We start from the raw sequence: 11,466 nt of genomic DNA, 5'->3' as shown, positions 1-11,466 counted from the left end.
AGAAGTTAAGAATCTAGCTGGGAAGACAGACATATACACAAATGATTGTATAAAAACAGGTAATATAATAGTGGTTATAAGAGTATTAGAGAACATATATAAGGCAACAATTTATTTTGTCTCGGGCTAAGAACACTAGCACATAAAATGATATTGATGGGGACATTAAAAAATAAATAGGCTTTATTAGTAAGACAGAAGGACTAGCATAAGTCTTTGAAGAACATGGCATATTTGAGGAATAGCAATTAGTTATGCAAAGCTAGAATGTAGGACAGATGGGGAGGGAAGAAGAAAGTGTCTGGGGATAAAGCTGTAATGGTAGCTGGGCTGAGTTGTAAAAGGCCTTGCATTCAATATTAAAGATACTAGATGTTGAATATTAGCCAAAGGGCTATGAGGAAAATACAGCCCTGTAAGAAGTGGTTTTGCTTGTTTAGGATAATGCTTTTCTTGAATCCATACTCAGCTTTACACAAATTTAAGTATATGAATGCACAAATATGTTGAAATATATATTTTAGTCTTAAAAAAGAGAGTGAACTTAAACAGGGACATAGTAAATCCACACTTTTGACAAATAGTCACCTGTAAATAAAATGCGAAACACTTAAAAAATACCGTGACAGTTCTTGCTTCCATCCTACAATTGTTCTCATAGTCGAATAGAGAACTTTGAGAACTTATAGCTAACAGTTAAATAAAATTATTTTATTTTATTTTTTTAGAGATTTTATTTATCTATTTGTCAGAGAGAGAGAGAGAGAGACAGTGCACTAAAGCAGGGGGAGTGGTGGGCAGAGGGAGAAGCAAGCTCCCCACTGAGCAAGGAGCCCAAAGTGGGACTTGATCCCAGGACCCTGGGATTATTACCTGAACCGAAGGCAGACACTTAAGTAACTGAGCTACCCAGGTGCCCCTAAATAAAATTATTTTAGTAAGTCCCATTTCCAAAAGATTCTATTCAGAATATAAGTGTGAATGACTGCTGGGCCAAATTCTGTATCACAACAAATGTTTACAAAAGAAAGCAGCAAGTTTGTTTTGTTTTGTTTTTGTCTTTCTGCTGTATTTGTCCACAATAGAATATACGATATTAGGACTAAGTAATCTTTGACATTTTCTAAATTTACAATCCAAAGATTTTGGAAATGGCTATTTCCATCGTTCCTCACAGGATAGCACAGCAGGAGTGGGTTCACATGCTTAGCTAGGGGAATACACGTATCCATTCCACACTTTGATTTCTGGTTTTGCAGTGGCCCAAAGATTGTTTGTGAGAATTCCATGGATCATAAATGCCAAAGTGTTTATCTTGGTAAACTATACACCAGGCTGAAAAAAAAGTAATAAAGTATATATTGCAAGAAGATCTAAACAATACCTACCATTTTCATCTACATAGATGGAACTGGAGGGCATTATGTTAAGTGAAATAAGTCAAATAGAGAAAGACAATTATCATATGGTTTCACTCATATGTGGAACATAAGGAATAGCATGGAGGATCATGGGAGAAGGGAGGGAAAACTGAATGGGAAGAAATCAGAGAGGGAGACAAACCATGAGAGACTCTGGACTCTGGGAAACAAACTGAGGGTTTCAGAGGGTAGGGGCTGGGGTAGCTGGGTGATGGGTATTAAGGAGGGCACGTGATGTGATGAGCACTGGGTGTTATATGCAACTAATGAATCGTTGAACACTACATCAAAAACTAATGATGTACTACATGTTGGCTAGTTGAACATAATAAAATAAAATAAAAACAATATCATAAATCAATTTGGCTTTAAACTATTTAAAAATGATAAAATATAGTAGATATATCGGAGTATTCAACACTGAGGAGTTCAGATCTGTTGCCCGTCTTCTGAACATTTACATTGAAATAAGCTGAATCATGTACAATCTGGGAAGATAGTTATTTATTTTCTTTTAGACCTTCACTCAAACTGTTCTAAATGCGACACCCTTTCCACACATTTCTTCCCCCCATACTTTATACACATCAGCCTTCAGTTCTCAGGTAAAAAGTCACTTCCTCAGCAAAGCCTTCTTTGACTTCCCTTTTGAACCCAGGTTCTTGCTAGTATCTCTCATTGGATTGTCATCTTCTCTTTCATAAGACTTCTCATAGTGGGTTATATGTGCTATGTTTCTGTGGTGTTTGTTGTTTTTATGACATTTAAGAAATGGTTATTTCCCCCACTGCCCTGTTGCTCCCCGAGGACGATCCCGTATCCTTTAGCAATCACTCCCTTATCCCCACACTCTCTAAGCAACCACTAATCTGCTTTCTGTCTCTATTGATTTCTCCATTCTGGACTTGGACATGAATGGAACCATATAGCATGAAGTCTTTTGTGACTGGTTTCTTTTACTTAGCACACTTTTTCAAGCTTCATCCATGCTATAGTATATTTCAGTACTTCATTCCTTCCCATTACCAATTAATATTCCATTGTATGGTTATACCATATTTTATCTGTTTGTCCATTGATGAACATTATGATTGTTTCCAACTTTTGGCTATCATGAATAATGCTGCTATGAATAGTTACGTACAAATTTTTGGTGTCGACATGTTTTCATTTCATACATTGAGAGGTGGAATTTCTAAGTCATATGATAATTCCATGATTAATTGTTTGAGGATATGCCAGACTGTTTTCCAAAGTGGCTGCACCATTTTTTATTTCCATCAGCAGAGTATGAGCATTCTGATTTCTCCACATACTCAGCAACACCTGCTGTTACCTGACTTTTTGATCTAGCCATTCTAGCGGGTGCAAAGTAGTATGTCATTGTGGTTTTGATTTGCATTTCCCTGATGACAAATGATGTAGAACATCTTTGCATGTGCCTTTTTGACCTTTTGTAATTCTTACTCCAAGTAATGTCTATTCACATTCTTTGCTCATGAGGTAATTTTTTTTTAAGTGTTGTTGAATTGCTCTGATCCAGGTTCTTGACAAGACTCTGTCACTAACTCATATACCATAAAGTGAATCTCTTAAACTGTCTCTGTTATCATTTTTTTTTCATCCTTCATGTAGCAGTGAGGATTCCTATCCATCTCAAGCAGTTGTTTGAAAGACCAGGCAAGAGAGTATATATGGAAGTACTTTATAAATCATAAAGAGATGAGAAATCTAGGCTATTAAAGAGCTATCAAAGTGACACATAGGGAGCAGGGATTTTTCCTTGGAAAAATTTGAAACTTCTGTATCAAAGTACAATAAATTATAAAAATGAAGACACACTATTTAAATAATAAAGTCATCAAAATGGTTATGTCCTATCAACATTAGGAATCAGAGAAGATTTTTAAATGGTTTATTTTGAATGATTTTATGTTTACAAAAGTTGCAAAGATAACAGAGTTCTTTATTTCCTTTCCTCCAGGTTCTTTCTAGTGTTAATATCTAACATAATCATAGTACAATGACCAAAACCAGGAAATGAACACTGGTACAATATTAACTAAATTCAAGACATTTACCCTAGTATCCTGCCCTGTTCCAGGGTTTGATCCAGGATCCATGTTGCATTAAGTCATCATGCTTTCTTGGTCTCCTGTAACCTGTGACAGTTTTTCAGTCTCTCCTTGTCTTACACAACCTTGATGGTTTTGAGGAGTACCAGTTAGATGTTCTGTAGAAAGCCCCTCAATTTGGATTTGTCTGATGCTTGTACATGATTAGTCTGGAGTTAGGGATTTTAGGGTTAAATACTACAGAGATGAAACGCGCTTCCCCTCCTATTATATCAGAGTTTACGTGATATCAGTATGTTTCATTACTGATGATGTTAACCGTGGTTACTTGGTTAAGGTAGAGAAGAGTTTTAATGTTTAAAAATATTCACTCTCCACAGTCTTGCCAAGAAAAGATTATATCCCAAATATATTTTCCTAAACTTACTAATAAAATGAGTGCAGGAGCTGCTATCCCCTTGTACAAAATTAAAATAAGGAACAAAAGAGAAAGAGGAGATAGTAGAGGGGGAAGGCAGGGGACAGAAACTTGGATCTGGGTTCCAGGGAGATCCCACCCCAGTAGTATGCTGGTCGTTGGGCCCAAGGGAGTGCACAGCTCAAATCAAAGGGAAGTCATGTAGAGCAGGCATAGTTTTGAGCAAGCTGCTTTTCAAAGATAAGGTTGGAACTAAAGGTCTTCCTGGAAAATAAAACAGGCCTTTAATTTTTTTTCCCTTCCAGACCCTGGTCTCTTTCCCCACCACATTTTATCAGTGTGTGTCAGCTTGCTGAGCTTTAGGCACTAATGTGTCTTTAGAGCAAGTATTTGATGCCCTTTTTAACATCTACTGGCACCTGATACCTGCCAGGCTCTCTACACATGCTAATTATAATCCTTAAAACAGTCCAGCAAGGTAAGTTTGTTTCTTATTGTCATTGTACACAAATAGGAAAACCAAGAAACGAAATGACTTCCAAAGTCTTATATCATTTAGAAAATTCCAGGACCCAAATTAAAATGCAAATCTGTCTGACTCTGAAACTGTTGTTCTTTTTCTTTGGCTAACCGATTTTGGTTCTCCGCTACTTACTCTCTCAGGTATTACTCACATCCTAGAAAAAATGCTTCCCTTCATAGAAATAGAAACAATTGTATATGTATATATGCATATGTATGTATATTTATGTTCGTTTTTAGTTTCTAAATTATAAAGGCTATAAACAAATTTATCCTTTTAAAAATGATTCATCCCACATGGAACCACGTAAAATAAATATGAGCATCTACCCATTCACTTCCACTCCCATATCAATAGCTTGGTGCTCATCTTTCTGGTTTCCTTCTATACATTTATATATCAATATGTTTTTATATACACATATCTTATTTTTTAAATGTCAGCATCACAATATAATATACTTTTACTAAAAACTTAACCGTCTGTCCTGGAGTATGAGTTTTACCTCTTTTTTTTAAATTTATTTTTATTTTTTTAGCTTGAAGCATAGTCGACACACAATGGTACCTTAGTTTCAGGTGTACAACATAGTGATTCGACAACTCTGTGTGTTATGTGGTGCTCACCCCAAGTGTAGCTCCCATCTGTCACCACACAACACTATTACATACCATTGACTATTTTCTCTTATCTCTTTATTTCTTAAGATGGTAAAAAATATTTCATAGTATAGATGAACCACGTTTTGATATTTTAACAGAGGATTGCTAAAGATTCTTATTAAAAGATTACAAGTCTAAGGATAAAAACTATACTCTGAAACTTCAGCGTTATAACCAGCTGGGAAAGGAGATGCTTGAAAGCTTTTTGGAGAGTGTAGTATCTAGAACAGTTCCCAGTACCTCAGGCCTTGAGTCCAGCCTGCCTGGCTTCTTATTCCAGCTGCAATGTTTACTTGGTATGTGCACTTGGGTAAGTCTAATTCTGTGATTGGTTTTGTTCTCTGGAAAATGTGGATTAATAATTACTTCACAGAGTCATAATAAAGTTATAGTGAGCGTTCTAAAAGTAGTGTCATAATGAAGTTATAGTGAGGGTTCTAAAAGTGGTGCATATGAAAGACTTAGAACAAAGCCTGGGGGGCATCCAGGTGGCTCAGTCGGTTAAGTGTCCAGCTCTTGGTTTCCCCTCATGCCATGATCTCAGGGTTGTGAGATTGAGCTCTGTCTCGGGCTCCGTGCTCTGGGTGGAGTCTGCTTAAGATTCTCTCTCCCTCTCCCTCTGCCACTCTCCCCACCTCCCTCTCAAAAAAATAAAACAAAAAGCAAAACAAAACAAAAAACCCCAAAAACAAAGCCTTGGACATAACATGGGCACAATAAATGTAACTATGGCTCTTATTAACTATTTCTTCCCACTGTGGAAACTCAAGTTGGGATGGATACTTCCGATTCTTCCCAACCCCACTTTGGCAATTTAAGGCTGTGGTCTGGGCTTTGTCAATTTGTTCCTCATATCTGGAATTAGATAATTTGGTGACAGTTAGGCAAAATGCACAGGAATTGACACCCTGGAGGCTGGTTGTGAAGAGCAAAAATGGTGGCTTTTGAACTAGAATAAATTAGAATGTTCCTGTGCTGTCCTCTGCCTGTGAATCAGCTTGCCTTGGTGGGGCTTGTTTTCTGACCTTTAGTCTCCAGCCTTCAGTTAGTTTTGTGAGCTGCTCAGTACTCTTCCAATGAATCCCATTTTCTCCTTAAAAAAGATTTAGTTTCAGTATTTGCAACTAAGAAACTTGATGTTTCCACATCCTCTTTATACCCTTCTTTAATCTCATTACATTTACTCAAAACATTTACTGAAGACTTCTTATGTATTGACAGTAAAGCTAGAACTTGTGATATTGCTCCTCCTTGATAAGTTCAAGAATGTATCTAGCAAATACACATTCACATTAGGATACCCTGACCAAAGTGCAATGGGTTTTTGGATCTGTCACTGGATTTAGGGCATTTTTACAAGTCTGAATCATGAGATTGTTTATCTACAAACACACACACTTCTAGAGGGAAAAAGTCACTTTAAGCTAACCAAGAAATTAAGTGGCTACTTATCAACGTTTCTAAGAGTTTTTTGAATTCAACATTTTTTTTTCTCAACTGTTTTTCATGTGGGAAAAATTGTATCAGCCGGTGTTGTCTGGGTGTAATAACTTGGCAATTTCTGTTCATGTTCGAATTTTTATGGGCAGCCCTTATCAAACTGGCACTGGATTATTCTTTTGGCTAAGGCAATCTCTTTATTTACAATGACTGCCTTCTGCCTGATGCCATACCATCAGCCTAAGACTCTGACCCTCTGATCCAATGCAAACCCAACTTCTCATCTACTAAAAGGAAGCTTCAGGTTCCTTATATGATTTTACTTTTTTATGTCAGCTCCCAGCTTTAAAGATTAGCTCACTTAACATCTGGCCTTCCAGGAACTATTTGACCCATTTATTAGGACCCTTTGTGGTCTGAAGCTCTTAACTGCCATGACTTTTAGATTCTTGGCTTTGCTGTATTTTGTTTCTTTTTCAGATCAGTGAATCTGTAAAATGCTGCTGCTATGGAGATGATATGACACACTGACCAACAAAAAATGATTGCACTGAAGGTGTTCTGGTACCAGCCTCTAGTTTACAGCCGCTATACTTCTGCCCATCAGGAACTAGCCAGCCAGCTTAATAAAAGATGTTTTAAGCAACATATTTCCCGATGTTGAATATACACGATAAATATAGGGTTCTTTTTTTTGTTTAAAGATTTATTTATTTATTTATTTAAGAAAGAGAAAGAGCATGAGCAGGGGGAGGTACAGAGCGAGAGAATCCATTGAGCACGGAGCCCAATGTAGGGGCTCAGTCCCACAACCTATGAGATCATGACCTGAGCTGAAACTGAGAGTCAGACACTCAATAGACTGAGCCATGCAGGCACTCCCGCAATAAACATAGTTTTTAAAGAATATTGTGGCTTATGATGACTACTTTTTATGAGGGAGCCAATGGATAAAGGCAGGCAGCAGGAAGAAATGAGGAAGTTTACAAATATATAGCATAAAAAAGGGGACTCATGGGCACTAAATTAATCTAAAACAATGTTCCTTTTATTGACTTTTCACCCATAAGGATTGTTTGCCTTTGGGAGGTTTATTCCTCCTTGAGAGCTTTGGGGCACTCTAAAATTGTGTATATATCATATATATATAATTATAATTACACCATATATAATTATATGATTATAAATTATAATTATAATATAACTGATATATACTATACAATATAAAGTATAGTTATAAATGTGATTCTTATATTTTTCTATTTTCCAAAGTTTCTAAGACTACTATGCATTTTTACAGTAATAAAAAACTAAAAACAGTATTTTAAAATATTGATAGGTTATAGAGATAAGAAGGGATATAAGTTAAAATCTTTGCAAACTGTAGCTCAAAATGATTTTTTATTTATCATTAGTGGAAAAGATAAAAGGCCTGGAATTTAAATCTTGAAGCTAAGTAAAAATATTTAAAAACCTTGATGTACCTTATCTAGCTCGGGGATACTTCTAACTTTGAAACAATTCTGTGCCTTAAAGTGTAACTTGACTCTATCTAATTTCTAGTCCTATAACAAAATTCACTTGCTATACATGGGGCGCCTGGGTGGCTCAGTTGGTTAAGCGACTGCCTTCGGCTCAGGTCATGATCCCAGGGTCCTGGGATCGAGCCCTGCATCGGGCTCCCCGCTCGGCGGGAAGCCTGCCTCTCCCTCTCCCACTCCCCCTGCTTGTGTTCTCTCTCTGTCAAATAAATAAATAAAATCTTTTAAAAAAATTCACTTGTTATACAAATAAGTAAACCATGAACTTCGTCTTTAATATTTAGACGGAGAAATAAAGAAATTGTTTTCAGTTCATTAATACATTGATGACGGACTTTTCAGTTGCAATGTAACTAAATCATCATTAATAAAACGATAGATGGTATTGTCTCAGAAAAATAGATCTATATCATCCTCTGTACTATTATGTAGGCAAATGGGAATATCAACCTAATGGAAAGATTTTTCAGGTTTTGAGCAAATCTCTGTTTGGCTTGTAGCTGTTATTAAAGGGACAGTCAAGTATTTGGGAAAAAGAATAGAAGAGTAATGTGGAAAAGTGAAATGTTCCTAAATAATTTATAAGTCAGATAAAAATCAGACCTTGAACACGGACTTAGCGTATAAAGAAGAGACTGTTCTTATATGTACTATTCGAGCATATTTTAAAAGTCCATTTTGTGAGACTTATGCCTAGTAAATGGATATTCATGAAATGACCCTTTCTTGACCATGGAAGATCTACAGTTATCCCCAATTTAAGTTGAAAATTAAGAGGTTAAATATATCGTTATCACACAATCCAGGAATTCCACTTCTACATATAAACCCCAAAGAAATGAAAGCAGTGACTAGAACAAATATTTGCATATTAATGTTCATAGCAGCATTATTCACAGTACCAAAAAGTAGAAGCAACCAAATATCCACTCATGGATGAATGGATAAACAAAGTGAATATTACCTTAAGAAAGAGCCAAATTCTGACAGATGCTACATGGATGAACCTTGAGCACATCATGCTTAGTGAAATAAACCAGACACAAAAGGACCAATACTGTATGATTCCAGTTGTAATATATATTAATCTGCTTTGGAGATCCAGAATTAATATTGGATTGATATGTCAATGGATAATGGAAACTGGAATAATGGAAATGGGATCCATTTTCATTAATTCATTCATATGTGGGTGCTGTGACTGTTTTGATTGGAAACAAACAACAGAACCAAAAATTGGTCAGTGTGGCATTTTCAGCTACATTAATGTTGAAACAAAAACAAACAAAAATCATGTGGATGGGGGACTTGGTTGAACAATAATTTAGCTGCTTATTGTTTATTCATACGACTTCACTGCATGGTATCTAAAAATACAAATCATTAGTTGCTTACCACCGTTCTGTGTGAGGATCTGTACTTAGTATAAAATATTCACCAAACTATATACAATCTGGCAGCTTTAGGATGTATTGATCGAGAAGATGCATAAGAAAAAAGCTAGTGAGGGGGCGCCTGGGTGGCTCAGTTGTTAAGCGTCTGCCTTCGGCTCAGGTCATGATCTCAGGGTCCTGGGATCGAGCCCTGCATTGGGCTCCTTGCTCCGCGGGAAGCCTGCTTCTCCCTCTCCCACTCCCCCCGCTTGTGTTCCCTCTCTCACTCTCTTTCTGTCAAATAAATGAAATCTAAAAAAAAAAAAAAGCTAGTGAGACTTCCATTCCATTTTCCTGTGCACCTGTTTTTAATTATTTTATCATAGGAGTATATGCACACGTCCTGTATTTCAGTTCATATTTACTAAAGCTGGGGCTTGTTATTGAACTTATCTAAAGGCAACTTAAAGGCAAAATGAGGAGAGAACTCTTTTTGTTAGTTATCGTGCACATATAAACCTACTTCTTCCATGGTCTTTAAGAAAGTCATGGAGGGAGAAGCTTTGAAGTTAAAATGCAATAAATGTATTCATTCATTCATTCCCTCATTCATTCTTTCCAACTGCTTATAAGCCAAGGATCTAGGGATACAATATGAAATAAAACAGAGATGTTCTCCTCATGGTACTTTGGTGGGAAAGACAATTAACAAACAAAACATTTTATTGTATTATTTTAGCAATAATAGTAATAGCAAGTGGGTAAGTGTGTTTACATGTGTGCGTGCATGTGTGCGTGCTTGTGTGTGTTGGGGGGAGAGGGAGGGAGAGAGAGGGAGAGAGCTGGAGAGAGAGAGAGAGAGCGATTGGTGGGGTTGGGAGAAGAGATATTGGGGAAAATCTGGTGAGGTGACCAACATTTGAGCAAGTTTATATTCTACACCCGATTCCAATATGTGGTGGGTTTTTCACACCAATAAGCAATTCTTGAATACCAGCTGGTGTCCTATAATTCAATTCAGTTCTGTTACTGTCTAGGGGAACTAGCACCAGAGTCTACAGATTAAGGGCTCAGTGCCACTGGACTGACCACCTGTCACTTAGGATGCTGATCACAAGCCCAGGTTATCACCTGTTTCTGACCACCAGTTATACATTGAAGGCTCCAAGGACTCCCTCCTTGGATTCAATTAATATGCTACAGCAGCTCACAGAATTCAGAGAAATATTTTACCCACCTAAATCACGGGTTTATTAGAAAAGGACATATAAGTCAGGAACAGCCATATGGAAGAGCTGCATAGGGTAACATATGGGGAAAGGACAGGGAGCTTCCAAGCTTCTCTGTGTGTGCCACATGCTTAACAACCTAGAAGCTCTCGGAACTCTGTCCTTTTAGGGTTCTATGGAGCCTTCGTTACATAGGGATGGTTGATCAAATCAATGACCATTCGCTAGCCTCTGTCCCCTCCTGGAGGTTGGGGGTGAGACTGCAAATTCCTACCCTCTAATCACATGACTCCACTGGCAGCCAGCCCCTATTCTTAGGGGCAGTCCAAAAGTCACCTCATTTGTATAACAAGATACATTGATGTCTCTCATCACTTAGGAAATTCCAAGGGTTTTAGGAGGTCTGTGCCAGGAAGGGGCTGAATATCAAATACGTATTTCTTATTAGAAGTCGCAATACCACAGTCCATCCCCTTGTCTTTGAGAAAAGATCCCTTATAGCAAAACAGTCATAAAAGTTAAAAGATACTGGCACATTACTAGAATCTCATTCAGCCATTAATAACTATTCCAGTTCATCATCATATCATATGAAAATGCTGCCCAGGGCAGGGCCACTCAGGTTTGCAGGCTTCCATTCGATCTTGTCACCTTCCAAAAGCAAAAGTGGTCTCAGCAATAATACGGCTTACCATTTCAGGCATCTGGTATAACGAGTTAAGGGACAATAGTGTAATATTGAATGTCCCTCATTACATAACCCATATATTCATTTCTTCCTAAT

The sequence above is a fragment of the Eumetopias jubatus genome, unplaced genomic scaffold, assembly GCF_037043125.1.
Source record: "Eumetopias jubatus isolate StellerSeaLion01/CBP00866 unplaced genomic scaffold, mEumJub1_p1.0 scaffold_6, whole genome shotgun sequence".
Classification (NCBI taxonomy): Eukaryota; Metazoa; Chordata; class Mammalia; order Carnivora; family Otariidae; genus Eumetopias; species Eumetopias jubatus.
Note: the sequence above shows the minus strand (reverse complement) of the source record.